The sequence below is a fragment of the Lycium barbarum genome, chromosome 10 (assembly GCF_019175385.1).
Source record: "Lycium barbarum isolate Lr01 chromosome 10, ASM1917538v2, whole genome shotgun sequence".
NCBI classification, from domain to species: Eukaryota; Viridiplantae; Streptophyta; class Magnoliopsida; order Solanales; family Solanaceae; genus Lycium; species Lycium barbarum.
Window position 1 is genome coordinate 14998608 of NC_083346.1, and position 27416 is coordinate 15026023.

General features: G+C 36.6%; 1 pseudogene; it reads right to left on the reverse strand.

Annotated features, from left to right (window-relative positions):
• Positions 1 to 5815: 5815 nt before the first annotated feature.
• LOC132612762 (ethylene receptor 3-like) lies at positions 5816 to 21200 on the reverse strand (annotated as a pseudogene).
• Between the last annotated feature and the right edge of the window lie 6216 nt (positions 21201 to 27416).

Sequence of the window (27416 nt, forward strand, 5' to 3'; positions counted from 1 at the left end):
AGACACATCTCGTTCGTCGATTGAAACACGAAAGCTACGAAGAATTGATCGAGAACCTGAAAGAATAAATTGGAACTTTGGGTTATGTTTTTGTGTTATCAGTATTGTTTTGACTGGATGTTTGTTGTGTGTTCAAAGCAAAATTGGGAGACTATGGTGTTGGAATCGGCGAATATGGAAGAAAAATATAGAGTAAAAATGATAGAGGAGTTCACCGGATCTCGGAGTTCGCCGGTATTAATGGAGTTAAACGGAGACAGTGAAGAGAGCGAGGTGGTGGCGTGGCTGTTTGCTGGTTCGCTGGTAATGGTTGTTCATCGGAACTGGGAGCTCTGGCGTGGAGGGCTGGCGGCGCGTTGGCTAGAGAAGAAAAGGGAGTGGGGCAGCGGCGTTGTGGTGGTTGTCCGGTGGTTCTCGACTGCTCCAGCGTCGGGCAGTGGGGGTAGTGGCGGCGTTAATGGGGGAGAGGGAGATCAAGTGGGGCTGTGCGGTGATGGTGGTAGTTTGGTAAAGGTGGGCGGAGCGTCGCCGGAGCTCGTGGAGGCGGCGGCGGCTGTTGGGAGTGGGGAGAGGGAGAAAAATGTTTAGGGTTTTCAGAAGAGAGGGAAAAAAAATCTGAGTGTTCAAGTGTTGTGTGTGTGTGTCCAATAATTAAATTAACCCCACCTTTTTCTTATAATGCAAAATGGTCCCTGTTTTGTCCAAAGAATAGAAGATTGCACCCTTTTGTCTCCTCAATGCTTATCTTAATCCCTTTTTAAAAAAAATGATGAAATCTTGACTTGATCCGATTTTACTCTGCGTTAAAAAAAATAATGACTCCGATTTTCTCTGCACTGTCAGACTGTACTAAAATATAGTTAACTAATGCATGTATAAATAATAACACAAGTATAAAATATAAACATTAATGTCTATGATATGAAAATGTATTGCTATAAAATTAAGAAACAATTATTAATTGCACAAAAATGGTAGTATTACGCTGTACATGTGCAAAATAATGATTCTTGAAAAAATGACAATAAATTGAGAAAATTCCTAAAATAAGGATAATCATCAATAAATTGTTGAAAAAATGTAAAAATGTGTAAAAATGTATTTCGTGCTCTTTAACGAATCAGGGCCCCCCAAAATGTTAATTTTAAGCACGTCGAGCCAAAATTAGGTGTCAACAATACACACCAATGGAGATACTAAAATATCCCAAAAAGGAAAGCTTTCACCCTTTTGTTCCTGATGCCACACAAGATCCAAGGGGTTTCTAGGAACCCTAGGCATGGTAGACATCAGGGAAGGCTTAAGCTTAATCCCCGAGTGCTAATTTGTCTCTCCATGTATGTGTTAAACTCATGATATATAAGAGAGGAGTGTTCAATATTTTTTGTATACAACGCTTACAAATAAAAACTGGCTATACTTATCCACACACATAGTACACAATCATATAATTAATTAGGCTAACATGGCATAAAGGTCTGGCCCAAACATAGGTGGCCCAACTGAACTAGACTTTAAAAGAGATAAAGAAAATGAAGGCCCAAATTCCAGTCATAAAGCAAGTAGTAAAGGTAGGCAAATGGAAGCCCAGTATATTAAGACCAGTAAAAGACCAAGCCCAACTGAGTATTGATTGAAGCAAAAGAAAAATTCCTAATTCATATAGGTGATATTCCTCACTTATACCAAATATACATATCCTGGTATACCAGAGGCATACCAAGCTGTGTGTACCTGGTATACTGGGCATACGCTAGCTCAAAGCACAAGTAAAAATGGCACATAGCAGGAAGAGGTGAGGTTTTCAGGGGTTGTTACTTAATTCTCATATAGCAAACCAAACCAGCATACACCCAACATCCCACAAAAAAAGAAGAAAGCCCACATTTCCAACTTATAGTTACTATTTAAGCAGACAAGACTTCCTTAATAGGGCACAGTTTTTACCTCCCTAGAATACAACATAAAGTCATCAAGGGACATACTTTAGCCTTTACCATAAATCAAATATTTATCTTCAAAAATAGGCTTCACTTACACTTACTTTAAACATAGCAACAAACCACAAAGAAAAGTATGATTAACTGGTTGCTTGAGATTCATGTATAGGACTTGTTTACCTTAACAGCTCTAAATAGACTGGTGACCAAATAATATCACGTGAGACTCATGAGCAGTTCAAACACTTAGACTTGTACAAAAATGAAACCTAGTTATTTTATGGGCTCAAATAATTAGGCAGGTCATGAGGACAAATTTAGAGCTTTCAAAGAACCATATTTTCTTGTCTTTAAAATCACACAGAGGTATAAACAACCAAGAGGATAAAAATGGGGAGAAATGCACCTTTCTAATAGTGCTCCACAAGAACTCAAGTTTAGCAAGAACATGAAGACTACACAGCACACATGACTGAAGCAAGCAGTTATAAAATACTTCCTACCAAAACTTAAAAAAGGGGGGGGGGGGGGGGGGGGGGGGGGGGGGAACCAAAAGAACAGAAATACCAAGCAAGTTTGAGAGGGTAATATGCAAAGACAACTAGGCTGCCTATGTCAATAAACGGACTTCTTAAATTAATCATGCCTAGAGCAGGTTACCAAAAAATGATCAACTTAACTACACCTCATAGAAGACACCTCTGACTAGGCAAATTAAGCTAGACTAATTGTATAAAACAACATCAAACAGGTTGAACTAACACATAAGCAAGTTCAATCAAGACAAATTAAACCAGGCTTCCTGCAACTAATGTACTTCACAAACTAAAACTAGGTTAACTTATGTGAACATGTTTAATTAAGAAGCACTGTCACCTTGGGTTTTAGCAACACATTTTTTAAAACAGGCATGACTTAAGTAAAATCTAAGCACATTAATCAAGTTCAAAACATATCCCCATGTGACACAAATTTTCCCTTTTTAATATGAAACAAACAGCTTAATGTGGAACCTATTAGTGTTGCACAACAATAGCTAATTAACTTGTCAACAGAGCCATGTCTAATAGTTTTTAGCAATTCATCACAGTTGTCTAGCACATTCCTTAATCTTATAGACATGACTCACAGAATAACCTCACACAAACTCCATCAGAAAATCAATCTGTGCAGGCTAAACGCAAATTCATAATAACGCTATCATATTAAATTTAACCAGGAAAACTGAACCAAATAAGCTAGCCATTATTTTAAGTTAACCAGGTAGAACCAATCACACTAAGCTTGACTTATAACAAACTATTATATCAAACAGAGTAAGCAGCTAACTCAGACCCATTAGAATCATCAAACTATTCCTAGATTCAGTATAGACTAAACCAAAGCAAGTAGCCTCCAACAGAGATGTTTGTGTTAGTAAATAGGCACATTTGGCAAGTACAGAAATGGGCTATTATGTTCAAATGTAAGAGCTTATTTTCTTATACCACTTTTAGCACAATTCACACACATACATCTAATTCCCCCAAGCTGGCAAATTAAAGCTTAAAGAACACACCTATCATTCTATCATATAATCAAACCTAAGCCTTCTACACTTAAATACTTTATGAAAAAATACTTACTGAGCTATTAAACCCAATTTGGATGTTTCAAATCTTTCCTAAACTCAATTATTGAACACAAGATCCTATTAGAGTTTACCCTATTATATATCCTACCGGTTGACAAATTTTCAGTTTAAAAAGAAATTCCAATTAGATAAAGACATGATACATTTCATTAAACCAACTGTCTATTAGTAAACAAAACCTTAACTAGTCACATGATGAATCATAATCCCTTAGTCCACCCTATATAAGTTATTAACTATGTATACTACTACTATTATTCATTTAACAAGCAACAATCTTCACTAATGAGTCAAAAAATATCAAACAAAGTTTAACAGGAGAGACATCATTACTATGCTCTCAATACCACAGGAGTCAGATCATTAAGTGTAATGGAAGGTGCAGCCTAAGTGAAATTTGAACTAAATGCACATTAAACAAAAGCTAAGTAGACATTAAATACATGACTGTACCAGCAAATGGAAAAACATAACTGGACATGACTTAACTTAGCACATATAATCCTAATTCAAACCAAAAATAACAACATTACTATACTAGCAGTTTCAACACACATATAACAAGCAAACAAATTCTAGAAAATAAAAAGAAGTTTACCTTTTGCAAGTGCAGCCTTATATCGAGATCGAACTTAGAGATTTTTGCTCCTCCAAACCCCAAAAACTCAGCCACAAAACCCAGCAAAACAAGCGAGAACAATTTCTCTTTTTAAAAAAAAAAAATACTTGACTCAGAAAATCTAAAGATCTCAAATATTTTCTTTGAAAGCTTTAAGTATTTCGAGTCTTGTGAGTATATTTGAATTTCAAAATGCTCAAACTTGTCCCAGTAATGAAAAAATAGGGTCCTTTAAATAGGAATCCACAAAACTTCAAAACCCTAGTTTAACCGATGTGGGATAACTCCCCATAAATGGGATTTCCTCCTCACATCCCTTCATTGTAGGGTCGAGATTAGCTAAAAAGGAAAAACAAATGAAGGGTCAGATCGGACTTGGAATAGGTCAATCTGTGGGGTCAGATCGGTCTTGGAATAGGTCAATCTGTGGGGTTCTTCATGAACCAATAAAAATTGAGTATTCAAAATCGCAAACCACCAAAAACACTTAAGGATTTTGAGGATATTACCATTGAAAGTGCAAAAGGTAAAGGGAATGGAGAGGCAATACCGTGTTTGGGCGGTGTTAGGTGAAATCGAGTTGCAGCAATTAATGCTTTACTCGTTCTAGCCACACCAAGCCTGAAAAAACACAGCCCGCCTGAAAACTTGCCATAAATGGCGATGATGACGTAGGAAAGAAGGGTGTCGCCCCATGGCGGCTAGGGTTTCACAAAGAAACCTTAGCAAAAACACAAATGACCCCTTAGGGGTTCGTTTGGCTGAAAAGAAAGGTATATGAATTTGTTATTTGGGCTGGATCTGGCCCTATTTTGGGCTGGGCCTCAGCCAATTTAAGAGGAAAATAAAAAAGGGCCAACCTACTTATATATACATGATATATATGAGTATACGCGTATACTTATGTATATATCATGTATATATAGGCGGGTGAGTATGCAAAATTCAATAAATAGCCCAATTTTAAAAGGATGTCCACTAATTGGACATTTAAAAATAAGACCCCATTTAAACTAATTCGTCTAATTCAAAAAGGAAAGTAATAATAGCAATAAAATAAGGAGAAATAAATAAACTTTGTCAAAAGACCTTAATTCAATTTTGACTAGTTTAAATTATTGTCAGAATTGGCTAATAATTACTTATTTTAATCATAGTCGCTTAATGGCAATTTCAAAATTAACTACAATTAAAACTCAATTAATTGTGATAAAAATCCAATAATTTGATCATATAAGAATTTAAGGATAAAAGTGACTAATTTACTTAATTAAATAGATTCCTTGCATTAAACAGAGTAAAATACTTTACAAATTGCTATTTAAACAATTTAGAAAATTAAGTGAATAATCATGAAAAATTATCCTCTCTTTTTGGCTAATTTAGCAAAAGTGTAATAATTGTAAAAATACTTAAAATAATTTATAATATTCAGAAATTATCTTATCAAACAAAATTGGCAAAAAAAATAGCCTTAATAAATTTTAGAAAATTATTTTGACTTCTAAAAGCATATTTCCCTCTGTTGAATATTTCAAGTACTCTGGATAATTAAAGCAAATTATGGGAGGTCAAAAATTAGATGTCAACAGTAAGATCCCTCAATTATCTTCAAAAGACTACCTAATATATGAGGCAAAACTTGAAAACTCTTCTTTCATCACCCATAACATGATTAGGCAAAGTTTTCAACCTAACTGGTAATACCAAAAGACTACCTATATAAAGCAAAACTTGAAAATGCTTCATCTCCAATGGGAATCTTGTGTTATCCTTCATTGTAGTATCCACCACATCGTCCATCAAAGTGGACACACCATTACTCATTTTAATCATACCATTCACAAGAAGTTGCTGCTCATTACATAACTTCTTTTCCTGCGAAACAGAGAGTAGACCTGAAATTGAGTGCATCAGTCTTCTCAATCTATGGCTCATAAGCATCTGAATGCATTCCTTACTTTACTTGCCTTAATAGCTTCCTTCCATGGTTGGTAAAGTCTTTGTTTGTCAGTGGTTGATATGGGGATAAAATTAGGGCAGTTGGTGTGGTTGACTAGTTCGTCCTCTAGTGTAAGAGTGTTAAAAAGGCTACACTCATAGTTTATATTTAGGTCAGTCATGTTTCCTTTTAAGGTGTCAGAGAAACTTACTTTGGGTGAGTCTAGCTTCTATTTTTACTTATCATTGCTACGATATAGCTCATCTGCTTTTTCTTCTGTCATCTTAGTATCAGCTTCTAATGTTTGTGCGGTCATATCTGTTTTTAGTTGCTGCATTAGGTAGGGATCGTGTGGGTAGATTATCTTTCTCTCTCTAAACTTTTAGAGAGAAGGCGGAGCATGACTTGGTGCTTCACAACACATCTTATTCTGCAAATACGTGATGTGCTGGTAGTTTGTGGCACATCTAATGCTTTTTAACTATAAGTTTTACTTGTTTTCGAGCAAGTTTGTGTTAGATTGATGTGTTTTGTGTGTTGTGCAGGTATTGTGAAGTTAGAATGCTCGGAAAGCGAAAAACGAGAAAAATAGGCAATCTGTCTGATAAGCATAAGGACGGACCGTCAACATGCTCGACGGTCCGTCGAGTTGCCTCGTCGATAATTTCCTACGAAGTGACAATTCATCAGATCATCGTCAGATCGTCGACTTGCACCGTCGACATGATCGACGGTCTGTCGAAGTGCTTCGGCGGTGGAGTTCCTGCAGAAGGAAAAAAACATACTCAAATCATCGATATGGTTGTCGAGCAGGTCAATGACCGTCGTGCAAAGACAACCCGTCAAAGTGCAAGCCGAGGTGGAACAGGACTGGGATTGATTATTCTGAATTTGACTTGTATAAATACCTGTTTAGGTTTTATTTTTCAAACATCTGGAGTTTTAGACTTGTAGTAATTACTTTTCAGTTATTATTGCTTTTCAAGATTTCCAGACAATTACATTCATTACTTTCAAGTTTATTCGTAAGTTAAATACAATAATTCAATTATGCAATCTTTAATCTTTTATTGTTTTCTTGTTGCCATGAGTAGCTAAACACCTTTACTAAGGTTGTGAACCCAAGGATGGGTGTGTTGTGATTGGGGATCGTGAAAGATATACGCATAATGGATTGTTAGGGTTTATTTGTTCTTCGTTTTTATCATATAGTTAGTGGTTGCAAACATTAGCTAACACCATAAACTTTAGTTTATTTGGGAAAATAGCTAGGGTTAGATAAGAAAAAATAACGAGAACTCAGGGCTTTAAACCTTGTTTAATAAATTCACTTAGGAATAAGAGGAATTTACTTGGCATAGTTAACCGTTCTTCATGCATACTTTCTTGTCTTTGGAAAAAGCATAGAAAGAAATAATCTTTTCTTATTGCGAAATAGTTCAGATTCACATAGAGGTTAAGTGCATCCATACAAACAGTCCATTAGAAGTATATCAAGATCGATACCCATGATCATACACTTCATCTGACGGGGACACAACCTTGGTTCTTTTTACCCATATATATTTACAACTTTAAATTTCCTGTCACTTTAATTTAGTCCACAAACCAAATCAACTATAAAACCCTTTTCTGGAATACACCAGGACCGCAAGATTAGTATAATACTTGTTTAGTAAACTTTTCACACCATATTCTCTATGCGATTCGACCCCAACCTCATTGGGTTACTATATTTGACAATGTCCGTTTCATACCATTAATAGGTGTAATTTGAGCGTATCAATACGCAAAATAACTTTCACAAGAATACTTTGTTAAGATGTTCATTTATTGGGGAAACTCAACATATAGGCTCAAAATTGAGAATCCCAAATAATCAAATCTATTAATCCGAAATCGAATTAAGAAAATCGATCCAATCCGAAATTATTTGGATTTGATTTGAATTTTAATTTCTTGAATTCAAAAATTAAAAGTTCAAATTGAGTTTTCACGCCCTATCCAAACTGCCCAAACGCCCACACCTCATACCAACGACTAAATAAAGTTGCATCCATTGATTGATGTTGAGAAAAAATATCATTCTGTTCCTAACAATTTTTTGCCAAATTTATACTTTTTTGTTGTATTAACTACCAAAAAGTATACCAAATTGCGACATTTAAAGCAATTTGTGGAGGTTATCAAAAACCTCTACAATGAGACTGCCACAAAATGATTTTATAGTGGGGTTTTTATGACTCCCACAAATAGACCCCCACAAAAAGAATCATATAGCGGGGGTTTAAAAAAGCGCCACAAAATGATTTTATAGTGAGGGTTTTTATGACCCCCTCAAATAAACCTCCACAATTTAACCCATTTCTTGTAGTGTTCGAGCACAATAACATCGGATAGAGCGACAACTACTTGATTGGCTACAGCCCTAACTATCTCGATTTCCCGGTTTAAACCATGTTTTCGCTATGCATGTATGACTTCATGTCTCTATGTATTCTGCGGTTTATTTTTGATGTTCAGGGGTCTTTTCCTACTAACCAAGTTTAAATGGTCTTTTTTTTAGAATTTTCCTTTTGGATAAAGGGTCTAAAAAATTGGTATTAAATTCAAGTATACTCTTCTTTTGCTTGTCATCTTTTCTGGAGCTTTATTGTATGTTGTGGTTTAATGTTTTCCCTTTCCCTTTGTCTGAAAAATAAATACTACTACTTTTTTGTATAATTTGAAATACGCTTCTGTTTTAACTTCAAGAGACGCTTATGTTTTATGTTTTTATTGAAGTACAGAATAAAAAATTGATGGCAAGTGAAAGGGAAGAGGGAGTATTTCAAATTGTATCATGGAATCTTCACAAGAGAACCAATCCAGATATAGCAGTTAAGTTGAATGATCAGCGACCTCACGTTATTGTATTGCAAAAGGCTTCTCAAGTGTCCATAATGGGAACAAATTTTTCACAGTATCGTCTGAACGACAATGCATATTGGATGATAATGTGGGATCGTACGAATGTCAAAGTTGTTCCAAAGTCTTTTGTTGTGAAATTCAACGATGGGAACAAATATATATGGGATGAATTTGAGATTCTTAAATCAAAACAAAAAATAAAAGTTATTGGAGTTCATGGTGTTCCAACAAATGGTCTATCGTTAAAGCTCGCTTGCATTGACAAAATAATATATAAAGATACACCATGAATTTTGTTGGGTGATTTTAACCTGGTAGTGGACAATGTAGCTGAGAGAACTTTGGTTTCCAGATCGGAAGATAAAAGCGCAGTGGAACCCTACAAGAAATTCTTGGAAAAATCTCATGTTCAAAAAGGAAAATTTCCTTGTGGTACATATTCATATAGAAATAATGAGTCCATATGAAGATTGTCCATCATAGATAGAGTTGTTTATACTAACTCATTTATTAAGTTATTTGTGAGATTACTCAAAATATGATAACAACTTGCTTATCTTACCATTTATTGCTATCGGTAGAAATGGGCCTTAAGAAGGATTTTGTAGTTGGCTGCAAAGCCTTGGCCTCAACAGTTTTACATATGTTCTGTACTCTTTCATTGCTCATTACCATAACGATCCTAACTGGCAATTATGCCAGTATCGCTCTGTGCTTTGTCCACAAATCCTAGTTTCTCGATAAGAGAAATGGGATGAAGCCAAGTGCGAGTGTTATTCATCACAATCAACTTGACACTTATACTTTGCAACCTACCCTTTTCAAGGTTGAACCAAAACGAGGATAGCGTAACATTTCAAGACAATCTCAGGCGTTCCAGCTTTGAAATTCGAGACCTTCAGCAATGACATCCTAATAGTTTCAGTTTCCGACTCACAACTTCCCTTTCAACTACTCGCAGCATAAAGTGTAGACCCCTAGCTCGTTCATTATATTTACAACATTACTCCCCGTGATCTCTTTTACATCTGGATGACTGGTTGGGATAGGCCTATTATACACACTGGAAATTTTCCTCTCTTTTTGCTTGCTTCTTTTCAAAATTTATATTTTTTTGTTTGTTATTTTCATAAATAAATCTAGATTTTTTATTTTATTTTTGGTCTGTGATTTCCGTTAATACATTTTTATCTGAGGGTTGCAGCTCAAATTCTTAAAGCTTTGGTTTGCCCGTAAAATTGCACATCCCAATTGTTTTTATATGATATCTAATATTGGGCCCATTAGCTAATCAAAATCTATATAAAAATAATTTGTTTGCAATAAGTTACCTTGGATGTTATTATAAAACTTTATTTATAACTATGAAGATTTGAGTTGTTTAATTCAAAGTTCTAGAATATTTCTGGTAAAGAGTAAATAGTTTTCTTTTATTTCTTTTTTAATAAATTTGTAACTTCTTTTTTTCACAATCTTCAATATTTTTCTAAGTGAAAAATATTATCATAAAATTTACTCTTAAAATTTTCTAGGGGCTTCAAAATTTAGGGGGCCTAAGGAAAATGCTTTACTAGCTTCACTCTGAGCCGCCCCTACTGTGAATAAGTTTGAGGCTATATGAATTGGTAGGGCAGGTGTAATTGTGCCAGATGCGGCTGGGAAGAGGGCACTTACTGGAACACTCCGTAAATTCGGATTAGGTGTGACTATGTTAAATAAGTGTTAACAAGCATTTTTGTCATATGAAGTCCCATCGGGATGACTTTGGGTGGAAATAGTCATTTTGGAATCAAGATGGATAGTGAGGTGCATAAGATTCGATAAAATCAACTAAGTTCTCGATAATTCTGTCTTCCAACCTGATTTATTGAAAATCCGTTAGTAATTTGAGAAAACTCAAAACATAAAAGTTGGAGCCCTTTGAAATATCTTTCTATCCATATAAAGTGGCACTCAAACGAAACTCTATGAAAGGAGTTATGCTCATTTTACTGAGCGTTATTGACAAAGTTGAAAAACGTAAGAAAAATTTCGGTAAGTATGAATTGGACAGGGGAGCTCGCTGAACGATCCCCAAAGCTAGGCAAGGGCTCTCCATAGGTTGCGCTCAGTGAGGTAGAGGGTCCAAAAGTGAAAAAAAAAATCAAGAAATTGACTAAGTCCATTTTGGCTGGTTGAGCTCGCTGAGCGATGCCCATAGCGAGGTCAGCCCTTGCTTTGGAGCTCTCCGTCCAAATGCCCCGTGATACAAATTCAGCACTTAACTCGAAATTTCATTTATCAAACATTCCAACTTCGTAGAAAACCCTTGAAGGACAATATTTCTCTCCTCTCAACCTCTCACATCAAGGTAAGAACATCCCCACGATTCCTAATCAATCCTAGCGCTAAATACATGATTCCTAACATGATTCTTAAATGAAAACATAAGATTAACAAGTAATCCTTCTCCAACGATTCAAAGCTAGGGTTTGGGTGTTCTTCGTCAAAGAATCAAGAATAATTCGTTGGATTGGAGCATTTATGTAGGGTTTCTATCTACGTATGGGAACATCATTGTTCTTCCCCCACGCCATATTCTTCCATGATTTTACAAATTTGCACCAAAACTAGGGTTTCTAACCACGTTGATGATAACCCTAAGTACATGTACCATGATATATCATGTTGTATTAATAATTCGTTATTGTGTTTTTAATAGTCCATTTTGGTTATTAAGAATCTGTCAGTAATCTATGAAAACCCATACTTTGCATTTCATGGGTTCTTAAATGCAAGATATGAGCTTTTATGTTTATTTTCATGAATTTCTATATGCTACCATGTTTTCATACAAGTTTACTTATATATATATATATATATATAATCACGAATCATGTTTACAATCATGTTTATATAAATCATGGGCTACTAAGCCAATTATATCCATGTTCATGTTTTGGGAGTTGAACAAATTGCTGAAAAGGCTCAGATAGCCTGAAACTACGTATGCCAGCGTAGGATAAGGATCGCTCCACTCAGTTAGGATGATGCCTTCATGTTTACCATTGCGGGTTATTAGATCCATTCATGTCATGTTCATGTCTTGTACCCCGGAAAGGTACAAGATGACTTATCTGGTCTGGCAGAGATCAGATGCCACGTGCTCACGCGGTGGTTACATGTCGGTTTTACGAAGGCTCTCGCACTAACAATGTTTTACTCATGTTATATATATATTCATGCCAGATATACTCATGTTCATGTTCAGCTTATAGTTTCAGTTTCAGTTCTAATATTTCATGTGCCATGCTTATTTCATTCAGTTGTTGTACATATCAGTACAGTTCAAGTGTACTGACGGACCCTTTTATTGCCTGGGGGCTTGTATTTCACAATGCAGATGTAACACCCCGTAAACTTGAACTACGTGTGAATGAGTAAAAATCTAGTTTTAAGATGATATTTTATCTATATAAATCCATTCTTGATGAATTCGGGTGGAAGATGGTTGTTTTGAAGTCAAACCAATAATTGAAGTTCTTAAGGGCTCTTAAATTCGCCTAAGTTTTGGTAGGTCTGTCTTCTGGGCGATTTTCATGAAAATGTGTTGCGAATTTGGAAAAACGTCCTTGATGAAAGTTGTAGATATTTGAAATATCTTTCTAATGGTAGGTCGCCCACCCCAAAAAAGTTGCGTACAAAAAGTTATGCCCGTTTTACTGAAGTCTGTCTTCGCTGAAAATTTTGCCTGTGTTACGGTGAGACGTTACGGGCTGTAACACGTGTTACGGGCCGTAACATGGAGCCGTTACATCTCAAAAATTTCCAGAACTCTCTGGAAATTTTCACTAAGGGACGGTCCAAAGAACGGTCCGTAACACGAAGGATGGTCCGTCCATCAAAGGCGTCCTTTGGCCCGTTTTCACCAGAAAAATATAAATAAGACCCTTGTTTTGTTTATTCCTCCACTTCCTAAACAACCCTAAGGACGAAAATCATTCCTCCAAGTCTTCAAATCAAAGGTAAGGACGTCCTTAACATTACTAATTCATTCTAACATCAAACCCATGATTCTTAACATGATTCTTGTGACCAAAACCTAGGGTTTGCAACATAATTATTCCCAAAGTGATTCAAGTTAGGGTTTGGGTGTTCTTCATTAAAAAAAAGTGAATTGTTAAACCTTGTTTAACAAACTAAGGTATGTCTCTTTTGAACATACTCTTTCTATCGGTTTTTACGAACTCTTTGGTTGTGATTTCTATGTCTCTTTTGAAAATCCTTTTTGAATATAAAGGTAATGTATATGTCTCTTTTGCAAACTCTCTTGAAAGATCGATTCTTTATAAAAGCATGTTTTGAATGATATGATGAATTGGTTTTACGCTCTTGAAATCTATTATAGGTTTGATTAATGGTTAATGTGTGTGAGGGGACAAACCCACATTAAACCTAGATTGTAACAAACCCTACATATGTATGTGATATTATGGATGTTTTCCTCTATAGGAGATGCTTAATAATGATGGTTAAGGGTTGGTAATGATATTCTCATTGATGAATTAGGACGTGGAATCTTTTGTAAAGAAGTTATACGTTTTCAAAACATTCTTTGAAATGATTTATCTTTACGATATGGCATAATGAACCTTAATGGTAAATGGTGATGTGATTACCTTGGGATGAATTGTAATTCGGCTTTTATGCTATGAACTCTATGGATGTGATTTTGCCTAGCCATTCGGGAGGATGAGTGGTCACCGGGGATTTCATATTCCGGTGTGCTTACGCCTAGCCATTCGGGAGGATGAGTGGTCACCGGGGTTTTCATATTCCGGTGTGCTTACGCCTAGCCATTCGGGAGGATGAGTGGTCACCGAGGATTTCATATTCCGGTGTGCTTACGCCTAGCCATTCAGAAGGATGAGTGGTCACCGAGGTTTTCATATTCCGATGTGCTTACGCCTAGCCATTCGGGAGGATGAGTGGCCACCGAGGTTTTCATATTCCGGTGTGCTTACGCCTAGCCATTCGGGAGGATGAGTGGCCACCGAGGTTTTCATATTCCGGTGTGCTTACGCCTAGCCATTCGGGAAGATGAGTGGTCACCGAGGATTTCATATTCCGGTGTGCTTACGCCTAGCCATTCGGGAGGATGAGTGGTCACCGAGAATTTCATATTCCGGTGTGCTTACGCCTAGCCATTCGGGAGGATGAGTGGTCACCGAGGATTTCATATTCCGGTGTGCTTACGCCTAGCCATTCGGGAGGATGAGTGGTCACCGAGGATTTCATATTCCGGTGTGCTTACGCCTAGCCATTCGGGAGGATGAGTGGTCACCGAGGATTTCATATTCCGATGTGTTTACGCCTAGCCATTCGGGAGGATGAGTGGTCACCGAGGATTTCATATTCTGGTGTGTTTATGCCTAGCCATTCGGGAGGATGAGTGGTCACCGAGTATTTCATATTCCGGTGTGTTTATTCCTAGCCATTCGGGAGGATGAGTGGTCACCGAGAATTTTATAATCCGGTGTGGTGCGCTGTGACAACGGAACCCTACGGTCATCCCCTCGATGTGATTGATTCTTGGGCCTGTATCGGCATGTGTGATATTCGTAATCTCTCATGGAACTATTGTTGACAATCATGATCAATTTGAAAGGCATAATTGAAAGTTGTAACTTGACAAAAAACTTTATAATCGGTTTTGATAATTCTTATTGAGATACACATGCTGAATACCTGTTTTTATATTGGTTAATGGCTTTGTAAACGGTTTAACAAATGATATTAAGAATCACAAAGTGGAATGACTGTTTTTATACTATTCTTTCAGAACTGATTTCTTTATGTATTATTATATTTTATTTTTATAATACTTGTTGTCCCCGAGGCACTCACTGAGTACGAAAGTACTCAGGCATACCATTGTTTTTTTTATGGTATGTTAGGTAACGGAGAAGAGCAGGTTCGTGATACTCTCGACGCTTAGGAGAACTTGCTGCTGTTGTTGATTTGGTGAGCCCACATCCTTGTTAGTGGGACACTTCCTATTTCATTTATTATTCTAGATTTTCGGGCTGCGTCTCGAAGTAAGATGATTCTTGTGTCTCTTAGAAGCTCCATAGATAGTTATCAGAAGTGTGGGTAGATTATCAAAAGTCTCGTACGACTTAATGGGTGTTTGCCACGTTTATGACTATTACTTATATTGGAGACTTCCGCTGACTTAGTTCATATATGCATGATTTGGCTACCTTTATTTTATAAATTGTTGGAGGCGAATGTTGAACCTGGCGGGTTCAAGTGTTATTATTGTGTTGTTTATGTTCTTCCGATGTTGTTCATGACGTCGGATGCCGGTCACGTCTAGGGTGGGTTTTGGGGCGAGACAACAGATTTACAGGACAACAGATCAGCTCGTTAGGACTTTGCTTGTATCAACTATTGGTGAGCCCCAATCCATTCGGGGTGTTATCTTTACTTTGCTTTCATGTTAGTTATGCAGTTAAGGTATGCTAGGGGCCTGGCCCTGGTAAATAGTTTAGTAGTCAGACTCATGTCAGAGGTTTCATAGACTAGTTCAGTTATGTTGTGTCAGATGTTCAGAGTTTTATAGCCAACATTGGCTCAGTACTTGTTATATTTTCAGACTATTTCCGCATCATGTTTAAACAATATTTTTATTAGTATTATGATGACTCATGTTATTCAGACTATCCATGTTTTAAAGTGTATCTCGCATCAGTTCATAGCCCATGTTGATTCAGCAAGCCATGTGGTTCGCTCGGTCACATGCAGCAAGGCACCGAGTGTTGTGTTACGCCCAGGCCATAGTTCGGGGTGTGACACTTACCAAGGCACTTGCAGAAATGAGGTGTATCCCTGTCTTCCTAGATGAAGAAATTGTTCATCAACGGTCATTGCAATAACATATTGTTGCCTCTTTTCCAAGAAAACCACAGTGCGACTACCAAAAGCCAGTCTCAGTTTGATGCTTATAAGAAAGCGAACCAAATGTTTGCTGATGTTGTGAATGAACATTATAGAGAAGGAGATGTATTATGGTGTCATGACTACCATCTCATGTTCTTGCCAAAATGTCTCAAGGATAACAAAAGTCAAATGAAAGTCGGTTGATTTCTATGCACCCCTTTCCATCCTAAGATATTCACAAGACATTGTCATCTAGATCAGTGTTGATCTAAGTAGTTCTTGCAGGATGTGGTTGGTTTCAAACCTATGACTATGCAAGGAATTTTTTTAGTGCATGTACTCATATCTTGGGACTTAAAGAAACTCCTGAAGGAGTAGAAAATCAAGGTAGACTGACCCGCGTTGATGTGTTCCCCAATGGTATCCGAGCAGACAGAGATTCTGGGATCGAATCTCACCGTCATGCAATATCAAAAAAGAATTTTCACGAGCTTGGCTCGTGAACAAAGAATCTATCCTGCACATGAGGGGACGTGTTAAGAATATATAATTAAATAAATAAAGTGTACTCTCTCTAACAGCTTAAGCTCACATTTTACTCACTTGGTCCGGCCCTTAGCCTAAATCCTTATGGCGACATGAGAGAGGATAGGCTATCCAAAAGTCATCTTCTGAAGGGATGCTCGCTAGCCACCCGTAGGGGTCGAATTGGGCTGGATCTTGTCAAATGAATGTTGTGCAGTCGTAAAATGGAAAAGGGTCAAATATACCCCTGTACTATCAAAAAAGAGTCAAATATACTCCTTGTTATGCTTTGGGTCCAAATATACTCCTCGTTATACTTTTGGTCCAAATAGACCCCTACCGTTATACTTGGGCACAAATATACCCCTTGTTACACCCCTCGCTTTCGTAGTGGTAGAACTTATGAATTCCTAGTTGGGTATGCCTTGGGAATTGAGACCCGAGCTCAAGTTTTGGAGATAGAAAGTGTCTTACCCCGTGTACGAGGGTACCAGTAGATATTCCTGGCAATTCATAGAGTTAGAAATTGAACGAGTCGAATCGACGCGATCTGAACTGAATAAGAAAAACCTGCAGGACACTAGTCAAGATCGACAGGTCGTCGAACCTGTCGCCGTCGTTGTGCGGCGTCGACAGGGTTCCGCAGCCATGCATTCTGCAGGCGCAGGTCGACGAGCACGTCGACGGGTCGTCGACCCGCTCGTCGAACCGGACCACTGAAGCATTTAATTCTCCGATTATAAATACATGGTCCACGACTTTATGTCTTATTTATCTCATTCCCAGATCAGAAAACCCTAATATTTTGCTCTCCAACATTTATGGCATAGTAGTGAAGATTTGACAAGACCTGGACCCCGTAAACCCGAGCTTGTGAAGAAAAATGTTGTTTCTAGGGTTTCTCCAAGAATGGGAAGCTTGGGGAGTTGAAGTTAAAGTGATTCTTAGGATTCTTGACCCCTCGAGGTATGTAAATGATTCCTACCCTTGTATTTGAGTTTGCTATCAAGAGTTTTAATGATTTAAGGTAAAGAAAGGGTATTTGTGGAAGTGATAGATTGATGAAGGGTAAGCTAGTGGCATGAGACTATTTTAAAGAAATGATTAGGGATGGATTTATGTGTATTTGGATATATATATATAGGCGCTATCATTGTAAGCTTATAAAGGAGATAGTCATCTATGATTCGTTAAGCTTTATACGTGCTTGGGGATGATTGGTACGCAAAGCAAGTAGCCTAATTAAGGCTTATGTTATCTTAATTGTAGATTTACAAGTTCGAGAAGCAGAAGTTGGGCGATTTGATATACGTCAAGGTATTTTAAGGTTATTCCTTCTTTTTTTGGCATGATCCTATGATATGAACCGATAAACGAGTAAGAGAGTTTCCATATTACTCTATTCTTATAAGTTCTAAGAGAAATACAGTTTTGATGTTCCCGTACCCCTGCTATGGTACTTTTCCTATATACAGATCTTATGATTTCCTATCCTAGTAGTATGAGTTCAGTAAGGCCCATGAGAGGCAAATTATCATTTTACTGTTTGAGAATCCTGTCGTTCAGTTTTACTTGTATTACGCATTCACTTCCAGATCTCAGAGGTATGAGTGAGAGGCGCACTTGACAGGGGGTGGAGGTCTGACCTATGATAATACGTTGTATATGTGGAAGGCACGCTTGACAGAGGGTGAAAGTGTGGCCTATGAGTGGTCCAGGAGTGACCTATGATGTTGGAGTATATACATGAGAAAGGCACGCTTAACATGGGGTGAAGGTGTGTCCTGTGATGTGACAATAAGGTGTGTACCTCCTAGATATATATATATATATATATATATATATATATATATATATATATATATATATATTATATGCATGTCCATGTTTTCCGACATACAGATTTAGTCAGAGGCAGACAAATACTAGTTCATACAGATTCATGCAGATAGTCATTCCAGCTTATGAGTTCAGATTTTATTCATGATTTCTATACATATATACAGGTTGTCTTTATGCCTTACATATTCAGTATATTATCAGTACTGACTCCCTATTGCTCGGGGGGCTGCGTTCATGCCCGCAGGTATAGGTAGACAGGGAGGTGGTCCAGCTTAGTAGGACCCTTATCCAGCAGCGCTCAGTGCACTCCATTCGATCCGGAGTTGCAGTCTATTTTGGTAGGCCATTCTTTTGAGATGTATATAGATGGGTACGACGGGGCCCTGTCCCGTCCTTTCTACAGTTTTATTCCAGTAGAGGTCTGTAGACAGTTGTATGTAGTAGTCAGACGATGTAGCCTTATCGGCTAACATTCTTTTGCGCACAGTTGTATATAGCAGCCTAGCCGGCTTGCACTGTTCTTCCGCATGTTGTCTTTATATATATGCAGATTGTACAGAGTTCGGATGTTTCCTCTTTATGAGATTAGTTTTTGCCATTTATGGGCTATTGATGTTCAGCATGTTTCAGATAAGTGTTTAGGGGTGTTTGGTCGCTAGAGGTCAGACTCCCGTCACGGCTCATCGGTTTGGGTCGTGACACCCCTCCACTGTTAAAGTTTACAAGGTGGAACCCAATCCCACATAACATTAATATTTTAATGGAATAACACCATGCCACCGCACTAATCAAACTCAATTTTAAACCCCCCCCCCCCCCCCCCCCCCCCCCCGCAACCGCACACACACACACCTCCCAATATCATCTTTCACCATTAGCACCCGCTCTCGCTCCCCCACACACACCCCTTCCAATATAATCTTTCAGCATTAGCACTTAATTGCACTATCGTCTGAATCTGCACAAGAAAGATTTAGCGTTTTTTTATAACATGTATGGATTCTCAAAGTCTGACCTAATTGTACTTGGGTTTAGTACTTTGGCTTGGACTCCAAGTCCTAATATATAGTGGGATTCTTTTCACAAATTCTTTAGGAAAATTAAATGGGCCGGCTTTCCTAGTTATAGTGTGATTCTTTCACAAATTGATTAAAAAAGATTACACCCAAATTCCTGATTATAAAGATTTATGGGCGATTCAATTAGTATAACCATGATTGCTGGACATGCTTTTTCTTCTTCTCCTACTCCAAATTCTTGAATTTGTAATTGCTATGTTCCTTGTTCTTCTGTCATTTTTCTCAAACATGCTATAGGCATGGAAATGTTCTTTAAAAAACTTCACCTTTATAGTAACAGTAGCTAACGCGGAATGGATTTCAAATCCTTTATGTTTTTCGAAGGTGCCAATGGTGAAAGGTGATTAGTGAGGTTGCATGCCACATGATATTTATTTCAATTAAATAATAATGTCATATGGGATTGGGCTCCACCTCAGCTAGCTTTAATGGTGGAGGATATATTAGTGCCCAAAGTATAACGGTAGGGGTATATTTGGACCCAAAGTACAACGAGAGGTATATCTGGCCCTTTTCTGATAGTATAGGGGCATATTTGGCCCTTTTTCGAAATACATAAGTCAATTTACAAAATTGTACTCCTGTCAGTTCATTTTAAGTCTTTTAATTTGACTGGATACTGATTTAATAAAGTAAAAAAATAATCTTATGATTTTAAACTAAGTAACCGTTTGGACATGATTTGAAATCATGATTAGAAATCATGGGATAAAACCATGAGATGAAATCATGTTTGGACATGCAATTTAGATTTCTTAAGTTGTATTTTTTCTCATAGACATAAAAACCCCACAAGTTGTGAAAACTGTTATAACTTTCGCAATTCTTATACAATCTTACCAACCGAGCAAGTCATAGTTCACAACAAAATTAGTATGCTACTAAAAGGCTTTTCTAAAAAATACAACATCAATTTATCAAATTTTAGTTCAATAAAAAGGAAAATTTAACATGAATAGTAATGTAACTACTCTTTACTATAATTCTCCCACATAGTACGAACATAAATAAAGGTTGGTAAAAGTTAATGAGTTTGGTAAATGGTTGGTGGGAATAATTGTTAAAAATATCTACCAACTTATGGGTCTTTTTTTACGAAATATAAACTTATAGATCAAATTTTACATTTAAAAATGTTAAAATCATGATTTGAAATCTCAAATCATGCCTTTTTGGATTATTTAAGATTTCATCTCATGATATGAAATCGTATGTCTGAACGCCTACTAAAGTTGTATGTAATGTACTAAAAATATCTTTTCAAACTTGTTCTCTTAATTAATGTCATATAGGATATTGTATTTAAAGACTTACTATGTATAAAGTAACATTCGTTTAAAAAATACTAACAAAGAAAGTAAGACATATAACTTCAAACATATGGAGTAATATTTTTGAACTTTTATAGAGATAGAGAAAATAAAAATTCTCTTGTATAACAATACATTTATACTAATAAAAAAAACACAGGTTTATACAGTGGGAAAGTACATTAAAACCACACCCCCACCCCAACGTATAACTAGATTAATTATGACGCACCCAACCTTTGCGGGAGACCTATTACCCCCCCCCCCCCTCCCCCCCAGTCTTAATTTTTTTAGTATTTTAGTGACCTTTTAGCGCTGATCTGGCAGTGTGCGTGACTACACGACCAAGCAGTGCGTGAGGGGGGCATTTGACCTGTTATTTTTTGCCATGTGGATAAAAAATAACGGGAAAAAACCTACCCCACCCCCTCCCCTTTATTTTCTCTTCCTTCTTCTTCATTTTCTAATCTTGACTCCATTTTTGCCAAAGCTTAAAGAAAAAAAAATGAAATATGTGCCATGCATTCTAGTGGTAAGTAATATTTTCTCCAAATTCATTATTATTCTCATCTTTTATTTATATGTTATATCCTTCACTTAATTTTTTTTTCTAGGGTTCTTAATGAAAGAGTTCAAATCGGAGTTGAACAATCTTTGTACTCAAAATGACGATCCAAAGATGAAGCATCAAGTGCGATGCCAGCACGGAGTATTATTAAAAATGTAGATTTCTTGGTCTCCCAATAATCCCGGAAGAAGATTTTTGACATGCCCATTCTATGGGGTATGATTATAAATATATTTTTTTATGTTGCGTGCCTTATTTCTGCCACACATTACAGTGTGCCTAACATGAGTTGAATTTATTTTATAGGCTAAGAAATGTAAGTTCTTTGAATTGAGGGATGATCCTATTGATGAAAGGTCTAAGTTTGTTATTCACAAATTGATTAAGAAAATGGAAGAGCAAGCAGTGGAATTGAAGAAGAAAATGGAAGAGCAAACAGTAGAATTGAAGAAGAAAATGGCGGAAGAAGTTGGTTTGACAAATGAAATGGAAGAAGGAGAGTCTTCTTGCATTGATGGAGATATTGGTAATGACATAGTGAAATGGCCATCGGTAATGAGAATATCACTACAAATGAAAAGATGAAAGTGTTGAAGGTTGAAGAAGAGATGAAAGTGTCAAAGCTTGAAGAAGAGATGAAAGTGATGAAGCTTGAACAAGAGAAGAGGGGTAGATGCATTACTATTAACAAGTTTTTGTTTTTGTGTTTCTTTGGTGTTGTTATTTGGTTTATTGGGTGTTTTTGAACAAGCATTACCAATGTCGATTGCCATAGTAGGATTACATATTTGTATGTTGAAGGATGTTTAAGTGATTGTTATTCACTTTATGTATGTAAGTTGAAGAAGTTTCTTGTCATGGATGTTCAATTAAAAAGTTGTCTTCATTCAACTTGAGAAGAAAAACCATAGATAAAGTTCATAGATATAGATTTCATTGATGATAATTCATAAACTTTACATAATAGGGAGAAACCTAATCTATTTCGATAACTTCGCTCTTGATATTAACAAAGAAGGTTACTTTCTTATTATGTTCACAACCATTAAAGCATAAGACGTGTCCCTTCCTTAGAAGGTTTGCATCAATGAAATCCTTCCACCCTTGGCAGAGCCGGGTATGTGCGCCAACTTTATACATCATATTGTATTCACGCTGCTCGTATAAAACAACAGCTTGTGTAGTTGTGTTTGGAAGAAAATCTTGTATGTTAGAAGGTAGGATCTACACAAAATACATGAGGCATTATGAATAAGTAAACACATCAATTGAAATAAGTTTGCAAAATAACACTTACAAAGTCATTGTTGTCAACGTATGATTTGGTTAGTTTCTTCTCGAAGTAAATCAGTTCATCTTCACCTAAAGGCATTTTGCTATGAAATTCGTTGTTTGAATGAGAAGGAATGGTGTAGGGATGAGTTGAAATAGACAACTTAATAGGCTATTTATAGGCTGATGATATTGAGTGGTTACAATTCTCATTAGCCTTCCCAACTACCAGTCAATGTACATGAATTCAATTAGATTGAATTGAATCGTCCAATGTAGACTGACTGAATTCATTTCAGTCAATGTACCTGAATTCAAGCCGCCACAGAAATCTGCCCACAACTTAATTCTAGTAATCTAAATAATGGTCATCACTTCCATGGCCTCTTTCCTTTGCTGCTAGTGGCCTTGTTGAGTCTGTCCCTTCTAATCTCATTAAGCATGCTTCTTGAGTTGCATGGTTTGCCTTTGTACCTCATCCCTTGCCGTGCTTTGTGACTAAGGTCTCCTGTGACTTCAGCAGATCTTATAGGCTGACTTGCTTGATGTTTACCACCAAAATTCAGCACTCTACTAGTAGGCATGCCATGCTGCAGTAAACAAATTTGAAAATTAGTCACTTCACAACTTCACATACCAATGCTATTGTAAAGAAAATATTAAACTTACATTTAGGGATGTATAACCACTTTCAGCAACAAAGACTCCCATACCAACTGTTTTAGAACTTTTATTTGGGTAAGAAGGGGGACCCTCAAAATCAACACTTTTGAGAACAGCAGGGACAGGACTAGCAACAGCCTCTGTTACCTTTCTTGGCCTTCCTCTAAGCTTTAGAGTAGCAACTGCAGGTTCTTTTCTTGGCCTTCCTCTAGGCTTTGGAGTAGCAACTGCAGGTTCTTTCCTTGGCCTTCCCCTTGGTCTTGGAGGAGCACTAGGCACATTATGATCTTTTCTTGGCCTACCCCTTGGTCTTGGAGGAGTTTCAGGTACCACAGGTGCTTTTCTTGGTCTCCCCCTTGGCCTTGGGACATTGTTTGAAGCAGCAGTTGTTTGAGAAGCAGCATTGGTCTGAGAAGCAGCAAAGGTTTGAGAGGCATTATTAGTTTGAGAGGCAGTACTGGCTTGAGAAGCAGCAAATGTTTGAGAAGCAGTACTGGCTTGAGAAGCAGCAAAAGCAGCCCATGTTCCCCTCTACAAGTAAAATGCAAAGTAATAAAAATTCAATAGTGCAGTGCAAAGTCAAGAAAATTGTAGGAAGGACATACCCTCTGACAGTGGACCTGCCAATATGTACACCAAGTTCCTTCCTAATTGCCTCTTGGAGTTTGAAAATTCTAATGTTTGGTTGTTCAGTAATTCTATCTTTGTAGTGGGTGGCTAGGTACTTAGAATTGCACATATAGTTCATTGTGGTCTGAACACATCTATGTTTAGGATAGTATGTTTTGATTTGAAAATTCTTGGTTGAATTGTCCAGTTTAGCATAAATTAACCAAGGACAACCATCCCTACATGTGACCCTCACCCTTGAAGGCTCATTGACAAACTTATCTAACTGAATATGCTTCTGAAGTGAATATCTAGTCACAGCATCTCTAAACTGATTAACACTCTGAAAAATCATACCAAGCTGCCATACTACCTTCTTACATGTAGGGTCAAACCTTATGTATTTACTTTCCCTTCTAGGTTTCAAGGTTACCCCCTCCTCAGCATCATCCTCATCAGATGTACAACTATATGCATCAGAACTAAAGTAAAAGGTTCATCATCACCTACCCTTCCTTCCAAACCTCTTTCATTAGGTTCTGTTTCATCAAATCCTATGTCTTGTTCAACTTCACCTAAAGGTACATCATCAATGTTAGGTTTCCCCTTTTTCTCTCTTCTAGTCCTTCTCTTATAAGCCCTTCTTTCAGCCCTAAATGTTCTAACTTCCTCATGTATATCAGATCCATCATCACCATCTGGACCATCAAATACTGTCACATGGTCTGATTCTACATCACATTCAACATCTGATTCAACATCAGAATCTGTTGATTGAGAGTCAACATGGTCACTACTTACTTGCTTTGCATTTTCACCATCTTCAGGTTCAGTTTGTTTGGGTGAATTTTCAGCAGCTTCTGTTTGTGGGGTTGAAGAATTAGTGGGAAATTGAGAGGGTGAAGTAGTAGTTGTTGCAGTTTCAAGTGGTGTATTTTCAGTGGCTGGGTTCTCATTAGGGTTGCTTTGAGAAACATTTGGTTCACATTGGATACCCTCACCAACTTTATTAAAAGCATCACTTTTTGTTTGGTTGTTGGGAACAATATATTCCAAAGGCAATGGGGGCACATCTGGTTCATCTACCATGTGGCAGACATAAATCTCCACAATGTGCCCATCTTTCAAACTTAGGGAAAGGTCAAAAATATCCTTGTCAGTAAGTACATCTACAAGAATGTCACTATTAGGGGGCTTCACCTTAAAACCACAACTTGGACTATATCCTAATTCCTTTATGTAGTCCCTAAGCTCAAAATATGACAACCTATCAACATCAACATCTAAGAATTTTGTACAATTACCACCCTCATATCTTGGCACACCACTACTTAAATCAAATACCCCACCATAAAACCATCTCAACGTAACATAAATAAAATCAGCCATACCTGAAAGTTACAAAGCAACAATACTTAACAAAACCCTTAAATTACAAAGCAACAAAACTTCTCACCAACAAGCAACATCAAAGGGAAACATATGATTTTTAACAAAATCAGCAGCAAAAGTTACTCGTTCATTTACCTCATTCTACTAAAAAACCCTACATTAACAAACACCCGATTCAAAACCCTAGAATGCAAGCAAATAATTAAATGTGTCAAAACCCTAACAAGAAAACTATATCAGTAGAGAAATACACTACAAAATACACAAAACGAAAAAAATCTAAACCTGCAAAATCACAAATGATAGCCTTCTTCAGCAAAACAAACTTCACCAAACTTGAGAATGCAAAAACGACCCTAGAAATCACTAAGTATTACGCGATTTAATGTATGTGGTGGAAGATCGGTTGAAAATTATGAAGGCAAACAGTGCAAACGCTGTGAAAAATCGATGAGAGAGAGGGAGGGGAGTGGAAATGAATTTTGTTTATGTTTAAGGGGGTGAAATGAAAAGGGAGTTAAAAAATAAAGCTGATTTGGAAATTTAAAAGGCCCGTGTACAACACGTAAGTTAAAAAATTGGGGGTCACTAAAAATCAGCGCTAAAAGGTCACTAAAATACTGAAAAATTAAGACTGCGGGTAATAGGTCGCCCGCAAAGGTTGGGTGCATCATAATTAATCTGGCTATACGTTGGGGGGTTTTAATATATTTTCCCTTTATACAGTCAAGGGAAAATTAATACATTTTCAGAAAAATTGGACAAAAAGTAAAATCAAATCATGACCTATACATTTATACTAATAATAAAATAAAAAACTAAAAGATATAGTCATAGTGGCACACCATTGAAAAGCCAAAAGCAAACTCTCTGTTTGTTGGTCCATTAGATAGTAAAACTTTTTTTCTTCAAAAAATGGTCTTCACGTGAAATAAATCGGAGAAGGGCCTAAAATACCTTCGAACTATAGGAATTGGTGTAAAAATACCCTCCATCCATCTTTGAGCCCCCAAATACCTCTGTCATTCACCTTTGAGCCCCCAAATACCCCTGACATCCACCTATGGGGTCTAATATACCCTTATTTCTAACAGTCCCATGTTGACGCCCAATTTTGTCCATCCTTTCGTCCAATTTACATCGTTGAGCTTCTATTTTATTAGAATATTAATTATATTTTTTTTATCACAACCTATAGTTAAATTTCTTGATGATCTCTATTAGTATTATTATTATTATTATTATTATTATTATTATTATTATTATTATTATCTTTACTACTACCTTTTCGTTTTACTAGAAAAAAAATCACTCATGCATTTATTCTCCTTCTGGCTTAATTGCAGTGTTAATCCTATTCGTATTCTCTATAAATATTTATTTAAACATATTTTTTGTATTAGCGTCACACTTATATTTGTTGTTATGTTTCTATGATTACTTTACTATTACAAGTGATAAAACTATTTACCAAAATATTTTGTCCCTCTACTTTTATTATCATTATGAAAATCGAGAAAATCTATTTGAAATTACTATATTCCCCAAATAAACCAAATAAAATTTTTCACTCATTTTCTAAAGTTTCTACCCAGCCCATAATCCCTTTCCAACTAAAAATCCCCACAGGCATCAGGTTACCCCCAAAATAAAATATCCATAACTCATTGTTATTTACTCAAAATTCCTAAGACCCCGTCATCTCTAAATTTCCTTAAAATCAAACATTCCCCGATTCTCGTCGAAATTCCACGGCTACAAAATCCCTTTCTTTGTGCCGTTTATATTCCTTCATTTATTCTAGTTTGATTTTCTCTTCCCTTCTCTTTTCAATTCCACTTTCTTTCCTTAATTTTTTACTAGTAATCATAAAAATCATAGCTTAATATCCGCCTTAATTGCGAAATCGAAACTTTCCTCTTTTCATCTAATATGCCAAGAACAAAATGACAGAAGTTTGAACCAGAATCTATTTGAAAAATACGTCCAATTTCAAGATTAATAATAATAATAATAATAATAATAATAATAATAATAATAATAATAATAGTAGTAGTAGTAGTAGTAGTAGTAGTAGATCATCAAGAAATTTGACTACAAGTTGTGACAAAAAAAATATATAATTAATAATCTAATAAAATAGAAGCTTAACGATGTAAATTGGACAAAAGGATGGACAAAATTGGGTGTC